The sequence below is a fragment of the Mustela nivalis genome (assembly GCF_964662115.1).
Source record: "Mustela nivalis genome assembly, chromosome: 2".
Lineage (NCBI taxonomy): Eukaryota > Metazoa > Chordata > Mammalia > Carnivora > Mustelidae > Mustela > Mustela nivalis.
Genome location: NC_139021.1, coordinates 105,719,662 through 105,736,384, shown reverse-complemented (window position 1 = coordinate 105,736,384; position 16,723 = coordinate 105,719,662). Strand labels below are relative to the sequence as shown.

The 16,723-nt window shown below is 40.3% G+C and overlaps 1 long non-coding RNA gene across 3 annotated transcripts in view; it reads right to left on the bottom strand.

The window, feature by feature from the left end:
- Nucleotides 1-16,723, bottom strand: part of LOC309859774 — a 296,536-nt gene that overhangs the window by 36,901 nt on the left and 242,912 nt on the right. Inside the window, exon 1 of one of the 3 annotated variants that reach the window (XR_014308890.1) lies at nt 10,083-10,223. The exons of the other annotated variants lie outside the window; for them this stretch is intronic. This is a non-coding gene — a long non-coding RNA (uncharacterized lncRNA). Of the gene's footprint in view, nt 1-10,082; nt 10,224-16,723 lie in introns of those variants that run through there. 3 annotated transcript variants of the gene reach the window in all.

Genomic DNA, 16,723 nt, shown 5'->3' with positions numbered 1-16,723 from the left:
AGCCCAATGTGGGCCTCGATCCCAGGACCCTGAGATCATGACCTGAGCCACAATCAAGAGTCAGACGCTTAATCAACTGAGCCACCCAGGCACCCCATACTAAATACTTTAAATATATATTAAATACTATTAAATATATATATTGTCTGTCAAATATACCTCAATAAATTTAAGGAAAAAAAAAACAGTGAAATGTTACCTGTTAAAAATGTCTCAGAGATGACTGTAAGAAAAAGGCCAATAAATGAATCAAAGAAAACAAAATATAAAGTATGAGAACATGGGTTGAACAAGGACATAAATGTGAGGAAACAGAGGTTGAAGGCTAAGAAAGCAAAAGTGCCAGAAGCCAAATTTTCCATGATTCTTTTCACAGCAATAAGGGTGCTACATTCTTATGTAAAAACAGAAAAGCAAAGTAATTTGGCTTCAATTAAAATATTTGAGGGAGGAATTTGGGTCATAGTTGTGAATGGCAAAGCTGCCAATGTTTAAAATGAAACGTGTGCATCTGAATATTTCAAAGACTTAAGAAAGCATTATTCGTTAGTTTAGCCAGCATGGCCTCTTTTCAACCACCACGTGCTTTCTCTTCAGGACACTTGAGTGATTCAAGCGAGGATGGGGATCTATGAGACAACCCCCTCCACACAGTGGTCTTGCTTGGAAATCCAAGAATTCTGGGTCTTGGTCCCAATTCCATTCTGGACCTGAAGTCAGCTTGAGAGGCAAATGATTGGTCATTTCAATATCTTCCTATTTAAAAAATGGGGTGGGGGGAAGAGGCCTGTGTTCTATATGGGGAGAGGCCAACTCGGGTTTTCTTTCCCTGGAGATAGTCCCTGCCCAGGTGAAGTTAGTAATTAAATGGCATCTTTGCCTTTATCACTGCTGTCCTCATAACGTAAATGTTAAGTGTCCTCTTATGCTCATTGCTTCTAGGAAGACTGCTTTTGTCTGTTGGCAAAAGGAAAGGGAGAAAGCAATCCTCCTGCACACTGACTGATGACCTGTGCATTTCAATGGCACTTAATCACCATGGTACCCGGGTACTCAGACCCTGCGATACATTGAGAACAAGAACATCAAACCCACAGCTCTGCACGACGAGGCCGGTAGGAATTCTAGGACATGAGTCCTTTGAATCTGTTCCCTTTGTGTAAACAAGCCAAAGGCCAAAACGAATGTGGAGTGTATGGTTCCCAAGGTTTTTCAGATTGAAACTGAATAGCAAGACCTCCTCAATTTGAGCTCCCCATTTTCTCCAAGAACAGATAACCCCTTTCAGCGGGCGGCCACACCGGTATATCAGGCCTGTCTCGGGAGACGCTTACGGCAGCAAAGTCAACCTCATGGCCATGTCTGTGGATGTGGAAGACTCGGTTCATCAGCCGAGATTTTGAAGACCATTCATTGGTATTCTCAAGCTGTTTGTACCCAGAAGCAATTCAGAATATGGAATCAGAGTATTCACGCTGTCATTTCTTATGAGAGAAGAAGGGAAATTCGAAAGTCTGGCCTTGATCAAACTACAAACTCTTTTCTGAAATACTGATTTTCCATATTGAGCAGCTAGATGGGCGGCAACGTGAGGCAGCAGCCCATTGCTCAGCTAAAGGGACCCCCTGTCTTGGAAAATTGATTAGAATGACATTAAAAGTCTCTTAAAACTCTTTGGAAAATAAACCTTCTATATGGATTTTTGGCTGGATTTTACGGGGAGAAAACTATGTGGCAGAATGCTAATTTCAATTTGTTCACTTAGCCATCAAAAGGACCTGGTTTAAGCTGATTTAAGAGTAAGCTGCAGCAAAACATTTACCTTTTAGAAACTGAATTAGTGAAATTATTTTGCAATGCCTTGAGGTAATTCTCTAATATTTAATCTCCAAGTTTATTAAATATCAAGTAGTCGGAGATTATTTTAAAGGAAGCACACATAGTAAGCAGTTACTTTAATTATGGTTAATCCCTTACTGTGCCATTTTAAACCAAAAGTTTTTCTTCACTCTTACCTATGATCTTTTTAACCTCGTGAGTGGGAGCACCTACAATCTTTATGTAAAAGATCCGTGTGCACACAAGATGAACGTTAGGCACGACTCTGGCAATAAATTACTCAACAAGATCAGATGATAGAGAACGTTGTCTGTTTTTTAAGGTCAAGAATCCTGTTTATTCTCAGCAAATGTAAACACAGTTTTTGCAGGAGTAACGTGTTCTAGATCTCTTAAAAGTAAATTTACAAACTGCAAGTCACAGTCACAACCCATTTGAAAAATATGACATACTCATTTTTAAAACTGGATTTTTAAAAAAGTTTTTATTTATTTATTTGACAGAGATTACAAGTAGGAAGAGAGGCAGGCAGAGAGAGAGGAAGGGAAGCAGGCTACCCACCGAGCAGAGAGCCCGATACGGGGCTCGATCCCAGGACCCTGGGATCATGACCTGAGCTGAAGGCAGAGACTTTAACCCACTGAGTCACCCAGGCGCCCCTAAACTGGATTTATTTTGATGAACCATTCAAATTCTCAGAATTCTAAGGTTGTACAATAAAGTATCAAAATATAAACCTCTTCTTAACTAAAACTGGGATTTTATTCAAAATTTAAAATTTTGTTTTTCCTATAAGATTTCTTGAAAAGACTACAGCTATGCAATTCAGCCACAGCATACAAACTACGTAGGAGTTGTAACATAGTAAAGCCTAAAACAGGAGGAAAAAACAACCAAACCCCTGGGGCATTCCAAACCCTAGTAAATATTTTCCTGTGTTATAGACCCCAAAATGGATTGAAACCGACTCTCCTCTATCAGCTTCCATTGTCTCTTGAGTATACATGAGCTAACCAACGAACTAACGTATAATTCCCAGACAGCCTATTTAGTACTCTGGCCCCTATTTCAAAACGGGATTTAATGTATCAAACTATCGCATTAAGCTGCCATTTATAAAGATTTCCTCCACCTCACTGAACAGTGCTGAGAGTTCTCCATCCACAGCCCTGTGTGTCTGCAGCATATGCAGCAGGAGAAGGAGCATTAATTATAATTACCCCTAATAGCGCTGCCGAACTTGAGGCACTAGGGCTGATGTGACAGGAGGTGACGAAGGACCATGAAGGTGAAGGGCGGCCCAGTGTTTTCTGAAGTGAGACTGCCAATTCTCAGAGCTGGTAAATGGTGTGAGAGTAAAATAAAATAAAAATAAAGTAAAGTAAAACAAAACAAGTAACATAAAAGTTTGGTTAAAAAATACCTCAGAAGTATGTTTGAGAAAAACTAGGATAAACAAAGTTAAATAACTGGCTTGACAGCAGAACTTTCCATATACGACTACGCATCATGTGTGTCAAGAGGAAAAGAGATTGTGTGAGAACCTCCTAATATTACTTTACTGGGAACTCCACAGCCCCCCTCCCACCACCCCTCAGCCTGCAGAACTTTTCTTAGGGTACCCTCGTGGAACAGGTGCCCGCTGCATTTCAGAAGGTAATGTTTGAAGTAACATTCAGTCCCCATAAGAAACATCAGGAAAGGGCGCCTGGGTGGCTCAGTGGGTTAAGCCGCTGCCTTCGGCTCAGGTCATGATCTCAGGGTCCTGGGATCGAGTCCCACATTGGGCTCTCTGCTCAGCGGGGAGCCTGCTTCCTCCTCTCTCTCTGCCTGCCTCTCTGCCTACTTGTGATCTCTCTCTGTCGAATAAATAAATAAAATCTTTAAAAAAAAAAAAAAGAAACATCAGGAAAAATCCAAGAGGTGGGTATTGTAGCAGCTATGGGAAATGGCATACAAGCTGCTAATGTATTTATAACAGTAAAATGTAAATTTTTCACCTGCTTTTGTGGGCTTTTTATATTTTCCCAACATGATTTTCCTGCTCAGTTTTGTGTGTGTGCAATTTTATCCCCTGTTTTCAATCTCTTCATCCCTGAATATTACCAAAAGGTGACCTGTAGATGGTTTCTAAAAGTAGGGACGCAGGGGGCCCTGAGTGGCTCAGTGGGTTGAGCCCCTGCCTTCAGCTCAGGTCATGATCTCAGGGTCCTGGGATCGAGCCCCACATCGGGCTCTCTGCTCAGCAGGGAGTCTGCTTCCCCATCTCTCTCTGCCTGCTTCTCTGCGTACTTGTGATCTCTCTCTCTCTCTATGTCAAACAAATAAATTAGCTAATGAAAAGTAGGGAAACAGAAGACCAAACTTAGAGACAGGATAGCCTCTGTTCCCTCCCTACATGTATGGCAGTCCTCCTTCCACACAGGACAAACTCCTGTAAGACTGAAAGTGAATAAGATCTGAAACCATTTAACATATTTTATAACCCAGAACATTTGCAGATGAGGCCTACCTCCAATAGCTGACCTTTTACACTAGTCAACTTTTCCTGTTGTACAAGAAATTCAATCAATGCTATTTTTCACTGTCTCACCAGCATGAGTCACCTCTGGCTTTGGCGTGTGTTGACTTACAAGCCAGCGTCAAATAAACCATTACAATGACCTGATGTAGCGTCAGAAAACACAATAAACAGACTCTTAATAGGAGTTACATATACTATAATTGTTTTCGTCAACAATGTATATTCTGATATTCTGGCAAAGTAGATAATAAAGGATATTTATTTATATAAGTGGATATTTAATAGAGGCTTGAGCAGATAATAATCTGGTTTTCCCCCACCTCCTGCAGAGTATCTTTGGATGTTACCAGAAGCTATATTGGAACAGAGGGAAGCATGACACCTGAGTATCAGTCATCAGTTAATGAGCAACTACAATGATATCAGGTGGTCTGTGATTTTGTGTAATGCTCAGCAGAGTGTCTTCCCCTGGTTCATTTTTTAATTTGTAAGTTTCCCAGGTTTTCCTCTGTACATTATTTTTGAGACAGTGAGTGCTCTACTAGTCCTTATCACTTTATAAGCCAACTCAAGACCACAGTCTTCCATTATTGTGGGGCTATGACTATCAATTTAGATCTGTTCATATTGTGGGAGAAGACTTTCCCTTCCTTTTTCTCTCTCTCCTTCCCTGACCTTTTTTATTTTTACCCTCTTTTATCAAGCAATAAATTGAAGGCACAAATCTTAACTCTCCTGATCGTTCCCTTCGATGGGATGTGGGATGTGAAGTCACTTCTCAAATCTCTATTTTTCCATGTTTTTTTTTTTTGTTTTGTTTTGTTTTGTTTTTTTACCACTGTGGATGACTGGGTTATAAAAACATCCCCAAACAATTCTAACATTAGTAGAGCATAAGCAAGATGGAAAACACTGGAAGCCATTCAGATGACAATGTCTTGACCTCTGGCTCTGAAATTAACCTAAAAGAAGATAGATTATCCTTCGTCATGATAGTACAACATAGATGCCCGTGCCTGATGTGCACAGGGCTCACACACACAAAATCAGGTAAAGGGGAAGAAGACGGCACACATGGATTCTGTTAAAATACACACAGGGACAGTGACAGATTTTTGAGAGGAATGCAGAAAGCAGGAGTTGGGTCAGGGTCAGGGTCAGAGTGGAGAAAGTACCATGACAGGAAGTTGTGTGGCATCGTGATTGACTACTATTTGTTTGCAAAAAAGTGAAAGTATGAAACAAAGTTTTCTGACTTTCACTTTCTTGATCATCAGCATACAAATGGAATATTCGTTCATCTCTCCATTCAGCAAAACACTTTCTCACTCATGCTGTGAACAGGCTCAGCTTTGAGCCAGTACAGAACACAAGGATAACTACAGAGCTTAAAGAGGAGTGAATAAAATTAACAGGAGACTCTACGATTTAATTGAACAATATTTATTATCACTTTTTCATTTTGTTAAAGGATTTATGAGAATCTCTGCTTACTTTTCAAAAGCAGTCCTTCTGTTGTTTCTAAGGTGACCCAAGAGCATTGGGAAATTAAGCGTGAGGTCTTTCTGAAGGTGAGTGGTGCCATATTGGAAGGCTAGCCTGGTAGAGGGAGTATTTTCAAAAGATAATATTCCTAGTGATGGTGAAGCTATGTCAGAAGGGCATCAGTGGGGTGCCTGGGTGGCTCAGTTGGTTAAGCGTCTGCCTTCAGCTCAGGCCATGATCTCAGGGTCCTGGGATCAAGCCCCACATTGGGCTCTCTGCTCACAGGGAATATTCCTCTCCCTCTGTCCCTAATCCCACTTGGGCTCGCTCTCTCTCAAATAAATAAGTAAAATGTTGAAGAAAGAAAGAAAGAGAGAGAGAGAGAAAGGAAGGAAGGAAGGAAGGAAGGAAGGAAGGAAGAAAGGAAGGAAGGAAGGAAGGAAGAAAGGAAGGAAGAAAGAAAGAAAAGAAAAGAGCAGAGCATCAGATCTGGGAGCAGAGAACGTAGCCCAGGTCATGGTCCCACTGCTGTGCCAAGTACATAATTTGGGCCAACAGTAACTCCCCAAATCAGTAGTGAATCTTTCTCTAGGCCAGGGTTAATTTTTTATTCTTTTTGATTAAAAATTATGCAGAAATCTCAGGAAACCAAGACACTAGATAAAGTCACTTATATTCTAGATTCTAGAGAGTAATAAGCAACATTCAAGTATTACCTATTTCTTTGTCTTATCACTAGATAAAACGAGTGTGACAAGGGAACTCTGGGTTTGTGGCAACTGGTTGTGTGGTGTTAGACACATAAGTTAAACTTTTCAAGCTTCACTTACTATCTTTATAAGATGGAGCATAGAATACATTTGCTCTCAGTACCTCACAGAGATTGTGTCAAAACAAATCATCTCCATTTAAGTGAGTGGAGCACACTGCAAAGAAGGGAAATCAGGGGGAGACTGCTGGAGAGGGTGAAGGGGAAGGGAAATGAGGGGAGAAAGAGGATGCAGAGATGGGAATATGACGGCCAATATGGGGGAGGTGGGGGAAAGCCTGCCTGGGAAGGAGCAGGTGGGACAGTAGAAGAGGGAAAAGGGAAGGCATATGAAAGTGTGGTTTGGGTGTAGCGAGGGCAGAGCTAACCAACAAAGGAAGTCAAGAGCAAGAGCAATGGAAGTGGAAATGAGAGAGTACAGAGACATGTATCCCAGCATATTTTCTCTTTTGATTCAGGATTTTGGTAAGTGTCAGCTTCGAGTGGGCATTTTGAAAGGAAGAAAAGCATATTTGGAAAACTAGGGCAGGACAGAGGCAGCAGTTATCAAAGTTGTGGTGGGGGACACAGAAGACAATAAATGGAAAGGAGGCAAACACCTTTCACCTGTCTATTTTGTCCTCCATATGGACCACAGAAGGTACGGGAGACAGAAGGAAGAGGGCAGGGAACATGGATGTAGCTTCTGGAAGGGAGAAATACTCCAGAAGGACACCTGGAAGGAAAACTATTTGTAGTCATCTGCCTACGAAACAGGAGAGCAACTGCCCAGTAAAGCAGAGTGATTACAGACTACAATGCAGGAATCCAACACCGTAACTAATGCTCCTGGGGTTCGGGAATTGACAGGATTTTCAAATTGCAAAGTTGGGTTCTCTTGATGAGAAAAGGATGGGAAAACTCCAAGAGAACTCTTCAGAATTTCAGTAACCTGGGAAAAGCTAAACCCAGTACCCACTTGGAGAATGGCATAGAAGAGGAAGACTCTGGTATTGAAGATTTACTTCTTAAGATGCTAAAATGCAAAATAGGTAGTCTGGTTGGCTTTTAGACCAGAGAAGATGAACTTAGACCAGAACTTCAGAAAGAGAGGCAGATGCTTTTGAGAATTTGATGAAGCCATAAACCCTCTCCCCCAAGAGAAATGCACAAAAGTCTGGACACAATTTCAAGGACTTCACAGGCTACCTGTGATCATGTGCTATGTCCTTCACTATATACAACACACAACAAACTACATTTCTTTTTTTTTTAAGATTTTATTTATTTATTTGACAGACAGAGATCACAAGTAGGTAGAGAGGCAGGCAGAGAGAGAGGAAGGGAAGCAGGCTCCCTGCTGAGCAGAGAGCCCGACACGGGGCTCGATCCCAGGACTCTGGTGATCACAACCTGAGCCGAAGGCAGAGGCTCAACCCACTGAGCCACCCAGGTGCCCCAAACTGCATTTCTTTTAAAGAAGACTTGATTTCATGGAAGGGCATGGTTAAAGATCAAGAAATGGTAGTTGTCATTCAAAAAAACACTTCTCTGTGGGGTGCAGCTGGGGAAGGTTTCAAGTTTGAGAACTGCCAATTGACCTGGTATTTCTTAAGAGGGAGACTATATGGAATTTTTGCAAGAATACAGACATAGCTATGGAGATGGCCAGAGCACAGGACATGGTAGAATAAAGGCAAGAACAGGTACACCGAAGGTTTAGAATCTCACACTGAATGTACTGCTTCTCTGGGAAACATATCAAAATGAAAATGAAGGGGAAGCTGTATAATGGGCACTCGTGAGAATGAACTTGACTGCTTGCAGCCACACAGATGGGGAAAGCATATGCAATCTGTGGTAAATGGAAAAATGAACAAACTATTTGTAAAAAATGAGTTCAGAGTGTTTTTGGAAGACAAGCTGAAATTGGTAAAACTATAGAAGAAACATAACCTAAGGGGAAAAAGTAGTAATACAGGTAATGAACCCAAGTCAGTTCCCTGGAAGCAGAGGTGCTAGAAAGAACAGTACAGAATTTGCTCATTTTTGCATTCCAGCATTCGAAGATGTAAGATGACAACCACCGGGCAATGGGCTTCAAATTCCCACAGCCCACATGGGAAGAGATCCTAAGAGGCTTGATGAAGGTGACCTTCCAAAGCTAAAACGGCAGAGGTAGAAGAAGGACACTACAAAGAAAGTGGAAGATTTGGAAGCTCAAAGCCATGGTTATAAAACAACGGCGACTAACAATGGGAAAGTCTTTCACGAAGGAAGCTGTTAAATGCCCACTTGAGAAACAGAAGTAGATGTGTTTCAGGATGTGGGCATTAAAGAGAAAAGATTTTTGTTTAAAACCAGGAACAGTCAGGAGAAAAACTGGGACAAAGCAGAAATGTCATGTGAAATGTCTTACATAACAAACTGATGGCTTAAGCCAATAAAAGTTTGGGAGAGAACAAGCACCTGTCCAAGGGGAAGGTGTGAGAAGGAAGAGACACAACAACACCTGGTCTATGAACATACCGTGGAAGATATCTGGAGCCAACGAGCTAGAATTTGGAAGAAACTCTGAGTAGAGTTATAAAATAGTGTTTTTGAGGTCATTTAGGAGAGAAAGAAGCAAAAAGTCCTGGTCAAAGCATAAAATTTATCTGGATTCAGTCAAGAATCATCCATGGATGTTGAAACCAGTGGGTTAAAGAAACAGATATTTACATAGTCCAAGTATCTCCCTACAAATTACTTATTAATTACAAAGAGAAAAATTGTAACTTGACAGTAGAGAAATCTGACAAACATCCTCTTACCCAGTGATCATCACCAGTTACCACGACCAAGGTAAAGTGATGGGTAAGTTAACCAGTGGTGGGGTAGAGCAGCATCACATGGCTTGTAACACAATGTTCTGAGAAACACACATCACATCCAGGCAAAAAGGCAAAACCTGCATCTAATCAGGAGGAAACATCAGACAAACTGAAATCAGGGGACACTTTGTATTACAATTGTTCTGTACTTTCCAACTTTTCAAAAGTACCAAGGTCATGAAAGACAAAGACTGAGGAACTGTTCCAGATTAAAAAACCCAAAACCAAAAACCCAACAACTAAAAAGACATAACAACTTAATGTACATGTGATCCTGGATTGAATCTTGGAGTATAAAAAAGTAATATTTTTCTGTTGTTATAAAAGGCATCCCTGAATCCACTGGCAAAATTTGAATAAAGTCTGTAGATTAGATAATATTGTATCCATGCTAATTTCCTGGTTTTGACAATTGTACTATGGTTATATAAGAGAGTGTCCTTGTTTTAAGGAAATATGTACTGAAGTATTTAAGGATATGAAATATCACTTCTGCAACTTACTCTCAAACAGTTCAGAAAGAAATAACAATTTCATCTTATACACGTACAGAGAGAGAAAGACTAAGACAGAGACAGAGAGAGACAGACAACAAATGAGGTCAAGAACTCACATTTAGGGGGGCGCCTGGGTGGCTCAGTGGGTTAAGCCACTGCCTTCGGCTCAGGTCATGATCTCAGGGTCCTGGGATTGAGTCCCACATCGGGCTCTCTGCTCAGCAGGGAGCCTGCTTCCCTCTCTCTCTCTCTCTCTGCCTGCCTCTCCATCTGCTTGTGATCTCTCTCTGTCAAATAAATAAATAAAATCTTAAAAAAAAAAAAAAAGGAATTCACATTTAGGGAATCCAAGTGAAAGATACATAAGAATTCTTCGTATTATGCTTGTAACCTTGTAACTCTAACTCTGAAATTATTTCCAAATTAACAATGAAAAACTCCCTAGAGAAAGAAGCCAAACTAAAACAATTCATGAAATGGCCTTGGATCCAGCTTGGGGGTGGGGGAGTGGTGGTTGGTAGGGAGATCCAGCTGTAGTTTTTTGAGAGAATTAGGGAAACCCAGATATAGACAAAATATTAGGTGAAATTACATAATAACTGATCTTTCTCAGGTTTAGTGATGGCGGTGTGCTTATGTAGAATGATGTTCTCAGTCTTAGGAGATGTGCTGGAGTGACGATAGTAAAAGCTCCATGTGTGGAGAAGGTTCCATCGTTGCTCACAAGGCATAGTGGCAGCAGTCATACTCACCAATCTGTGGTGCTCCCCAACACTCAATATTTCCTTTGTCTCTTAGTTGGGCACAGCATTTCTCTGCCGGTGACTGCCTTGATCCCCGGGGAACAAGAGCTCCTATTTGATTATTACTCTTTTAGATGGATTTTGAAGCAGGATTTTTTGGTTCTCATGAGCTCCAAAATGTAGTGTAAATAGCCCTTCAGCATGTCCTTACAATTCTCTCTCTCTCCCTAGGATTTAGGCCTGTGTTCATAATAGCTAACACGGTACAAGCTCTCAACAAAAATTATTTCTTACTGTGACTTCTTTGTCAGGCTTTTTTTCTTGAAGGGGGGGCATATGTTGCATTCTCCCCTACTTCTGCCCTCTCCAAGGAGGCTTCTTGGTGGCTCTGTACGTAGGTTTATTTGGACCCCGCCCTCCCCAGTAACCAGGTAGCTGTGGATCCCAGAAGTAGACACAGCCTGGGTTATTTATCAAATAGCTTTTCAGGCTCTTCTCCCTCAACCAGCTCTGCAATCAATTTCTGCCAGCTCTGACCCAGCACATTTGCCCTCATATCCCTAAAGCCCAGGTCTTGTTCATCATCCAACTGAGATCCAAGAAGTACATATAACAAATAAGCAGATAAGCAAGAAAAATGCACTGTGGTCTAAAGAAAAGTGTCAAAGAGATAAAAGGGAGAGGCAGGAATGTTCTGAATATATTTATAAGATATGCACATCTTCAGAGATTCTCTGGTTAGCAAGATGAGGCATGGATAATTGTGAATAATGTATACTCATAAATATCCTTTACAATGAACCGGTAATGATTTAAAGAGGGCACAGTTCTGCTTTGGTTAGAATACAATTTTTAAGAGCATTTTCTAAGCTGCTATTTCTGTTGTTGCACCAAATAGAACTTTTGACTAATGGCACATGAAATTCAAGGGCTTATTCTCAAATACCTTAGCTGTAAGTTACCTCCTGACTGTTTGAACAGGATGCCATCATTTCATTATTTCAACAGAGGAGTCATCTACCCCACCAGTGTCTACTGTCACTGCAGACAGTAAGGAGAGCCACATGCCTCACTTTCAGCATTGGGATTTATACAGACCATTATATAATCTGTTCCAGCACTGATGTTAGACATATTTGAAAGCTGAATGAACTCACTTGCGCTCGAGAGACCTGTATTTGCTAAACTAGATGCTCTACTCTAGAGTGACTTCAGGCTTCACCAGAGTTAGTTCTGACCTATTGTTCAGGGACACATGAGGAATCGTTAATGCTCCTGTGGCCACCTGGACTTTTAGATACACTTCAATTCTTCTACCTTTGTTTCGTTTTATTCAGGATAGAAGCAGTTCTTCAAAACCACAGAGAGAAATTAAGGCAAGCAAATCGCACTATTTAGTACTGACATTTCTCTGAAATTGAGATGAGTGCTCAATTCAATCAACACCATTTATTCCAAAGATATATTTTAAATTATCCTCCTCTTCAAAAAGTTTGGCTTGCTTGCTACACTTTTTCTCTGTGCTTACTCATCCCTTTAAGAGATGGTGGCTCAGTCAGTTAAGTGGCCGGCTCTTGACATCAGCTGATGTCATGATCTCAAGGTTGTGAAATCAAACCTGGAGTCAGGCTCTGCATTGAGTGGGGAGTCTGCTTGAGCTTCTCTCTTCCCTCCTCCTCTGCCCCTCCCCCTCCCCTATCTATCTCTCAAATAAACTCTTTTTTAAAATTTTTAACTTTTTATTAACATATAATGTATTATTAGCCCCAGGGGTACAAGTTGTGAATTGCCAGGTTTACGCACTTCATAGCACATACCCTCCCCAATGTCCATAACCCCACCACCCTCTCCCGACCCCCCTCCCCCCAGCAACCCTCAATTTGTTTTGTGAGATTAAGATTCTCTAATGGTTTGTCTCCCTCCCGATCCCATCTTGTTTCATTTATTCTTTTCCTACCCCCCAAACCCCCCACATTGCCTCTCAACTTCCTCATATCAGGGAGATCATGTGAAAATTGTCTTTCTCCGATTGACTTATTTCACTCAGCATAATACCCTCTAGTTCCATCCACGTCCTCCCAAATGGCAAGATTTCATTTCTTTTGATGGCTGCATAGTATTCCATTGTGTATATATACCACCTCTTCTTTATCTATTCATCTGTTGATGGACATCTAGGTTCTTTCCATAGTTTGGCTATTGTGTACATTGCTGCTATAAACATTCAGGTGCACGTGCCCCTTCAGATCACTACATTTGTATTTTTAGGGTAAATACCCAGTAGTGCAATTGCTGGGTCATAGGGTAGCTCTATTTTCAAAATTTTGAGGAACCTCCATGCTGTTTTCCAGAGTGGTTGCACCAGCTTGCATTCCCACCAACAGTGTAGGAGGGTTCCCCTTTCTCTGCATCCTCACCAGCATCTGTCTTTTCCTGACTTGTTAATTTTAGCCATTCTGACTGGTGTGAGGTGGTATCTCATTGTGGTTTTGATTTGTATTTCCCTGATGCCGAGTGATGCAGAGCACTTTCTCATGTGCCTCTTGGCCATCTGGATGTCTTCTTTGCAGAAATGTCTGTTCATATCTTCTGTCAATTTCTTTATTGGACTATTTGTTCTTTGGGTATTGAGTTTGATAACTTCTTTATAGATTTTGGATACTAGTCCTTTATGTGATAATGTTGAATAAACTCTTTTTAAAAAAAGATTACTCACGAGTGAGAGATACACAATAAAAATGTAACTCAGTCTAGCAAATGGACAAATTAGATTGCTTTCCCTTACCCTAAATGAATAGCCACCATATAATGAGATTATTGTCTTAACTCAAGAGACAATATATGATGGATTAATATATATTGAATACTATCCTTCATTTATAACTGCTTAATAAAAGTTAGTTATTATTTTGATGCTACTGAACTAGGAGAGTCTTTCTCCTGCTTGGCTATTAGAAAACAATTAATGCCAACAATATGAATTTAATTCCACACTACCTTTTTCATTTGCATATTTTATATTCAAAGCATGTGGGTTCCTCTTTAATCAATAACCAAAAACCCCTGGGGCACCTGGGTGGCTCAATGGTTAAAGCCTCTTCCTTCAGCTCAGGTCATGATCCCAGTGTCCTGGGATCGAGTCCTGCATCGGGCTCTCTGCTCAGCGGGGAGCCTGCTTCCTCCTTCCTCCTGCCTCTCTGCCTACTTGTGATCTCTGTCAAATAAATAAATAAAATCTTAAAAAAAAAAAACAAAAACCCTTGGAACTTATCAGAGATGTCATGCAAAAAATAAACAGTTTTCACCATTTGACGAGACCAGCTTGAAACATGATTCTTTAGAAAAGCAAACAATGATATATTCCTCTATATTCTCAGAGCTCCTGTTATCTTCTGCTCAACCCAACAAGAAATCTGATCTTTACTCCTTACTGAGAGCTGGTAGAATAACATGGACTCAGCCTAAGTCTTTATACACCTGTTATAATGCTTTATGCATGTCATTCTTCTCTACCAGTTGGCAAGTCTCTTTAGGAAATACAGCATAATGTATGAACATCACATTCATCTTTGTATCTATCATACTGCTTGACATGTGAAAGGGCCCTCACTATAAATCTATAGAAGAGTGTATATCAAAATTGAGGCCTATTTATCACCGAAATCAGAAACACCAGGGGTATTTGCTTAAAATGCAGATTTCCTTATTCTACCAAAATGTTCTAAATGATAATTGCTGGTATTGGGACCTGGGGACATTTTAACAAGCTCTATAGGTGATTCCTGTGTATGGTAAAGTTTGGGGACTCTGTCACAGAAGAAGGGCTACGTGTTAGAAAGTTGTGGCTCATTCTGATGACTGGAAAAGTTGTCAGTCATGAGAAGAACTGCTCATCTGCCGTGTTTTTGTTTTTGTTTTTGTTTTTTTTCCAATGATTAAAAACACTTATATTCCCTTACTGCAATAAATCTTGGGCAGAAAACTGAAATGAAAAGAGATAGGTTTTCTTTTTCTCTCCCCCCCTTTTTTGACTTTTCATATTGGAAAGCTTAAAAAGTATATAGAAGTAGATAGAACAGTATAATGAGCCTCAAAGCTTCTCTCCTTCACAATCACCAACTTAGAGTCAGTCTTTCTTTATCTATCACCTCACTCATCTCTCCCCATGCTCCCCATGATCTCCTCATTGTCTCTTCTTTGGTTACATTTTAAAAATCATTGTCCTCAAAACATTAAAACAATAACTAAGACACTTAGTAGCATAGACATGTACGGTGATCCACTAAAATGTAATATAAGGTGTACAGTCATAGCAACTGATTTACAGCCAGGAAGCTCATTAAAACTATAAAGCTATGATGTGAGAGATGTGTGGCATGGGACAGGATGGTTGTTAGCATTAAGTGAGATAATGCTTGTGAGTTCATATAGTACAAGTGGTATCATGGAATACGTGTTTTGAGATGAAGTCTCCACATTAGACAATGCGGTAGTTGTAAAAATATGTTCACACATTTTTTAAAATTAAATTATATTAAATTAAATTTTAAATTCCAATATAGTTAACATACAATATAGTACTAGTTTCTGGCATACAATATAGTAATTCAGCAGCTCCATACATCATCCTGTGCTCATCAAGACACATGCTCTGGGGCAACTGGATGGCTCAGTGGGTTAAGCCTCTGTCTTCAGCTCAGGTCATGATCTGAGGATACTGGCATAGAGCCCAGCATCGGGCTCTCTGCTCTGTGGGGAGCCTGCTTCCTCCTCTCTCTCTCTGCCTGCCTCTCTGCCTATTTGTGATCTCTGTCTGTCAAATAAATAAATAAAATCTTAAAAAAAGGGGGGGTGAAATGTCCATGCACTTATTCTTGTCAAAAGAAACATAGGAAAAAAAAATAAACCTGAGACTAATAAACACAAATAGGATTAAAACATCTCAATTTTTATTTTTATGTAATTTTTTACTTCCTCCAAGTAAATATTTCACATATTCAAACATAAAATGAAATAAAAATAATTGGGAAAAAACCCTAAAATGGAATAAAAACAGGAACAACTACAATAAACTGTCTATCAAATTGATAACAAACACAAATAAAAAATAATTTAAGACCCTTTGAAGCACAGAACTCAGACTATTTACCACACTCAATACTAGACCCTGTAGTAAATTCTGACACAAAATTATAAGGAAATCTCATTTTCTTAGTAGTTCCATTATTGTTGGTTGAAGGACCGCTGTTGCAATTCTGAATCTATTCTGTGTGCACTAGAGCAAATGAGTATGTATATACTTTAAAGTTATAAGAAAAAAATTATTTTAGAGCATCAGAGTTTTCACTGCAAATGAGTGTAGGGACCAGTGGGGACCAGAGGAAGGTGCATTTGATGCTGCATTTGAACTGAAGATATCAGTGTGATCTCATCACTTCCGAAGGGATGAAGTCTCGGGTTTGTTCTCTGACACGAGTGACACTCCAGTACAATTAGAACCCCCCAGCACGCAGATACTGGCTTCTAAATGATATTCCCTACTAAAATGAGTCAGTTCTCCTTAAAGAAATGGCAGGTTCTGGTCCTAGAGCAGGAAAAATGCAAGGTGAGAGCTGAACATCTTTTGCCAGAAAACAAGGCAATGCCTGAGAGTAATGGCATCGTTTCAAAAGGACCCAGAAGGGGCTGTTACTGAATAAATGTGGAAAATTTTAAGATCTCCAAATAATAACAAAATTTTAAAAATCTTGATCCAAAGTGAAACTCAGAAACAGGGTAGGTGGGAGGAAGAAAGGAGGGAGAGTGGAAGAGAGGGCAGGGAGACAGCGAGCGAGAGAGAGAAATTGTATGTGTAGTAGGTGTGCAGGGAGGGGAAAGAAAGAGACAGCGAGAGAGACAGGACATGAGGGAGAGTGTAGGGGTGTCTGGACAGGGAGAGGGAAGGAGGAAGAAAGAAAATTGACAATTGATTCAGGCTAGGATTATCACTGGGTGCTAAAAGCAGGTTGCTAAGG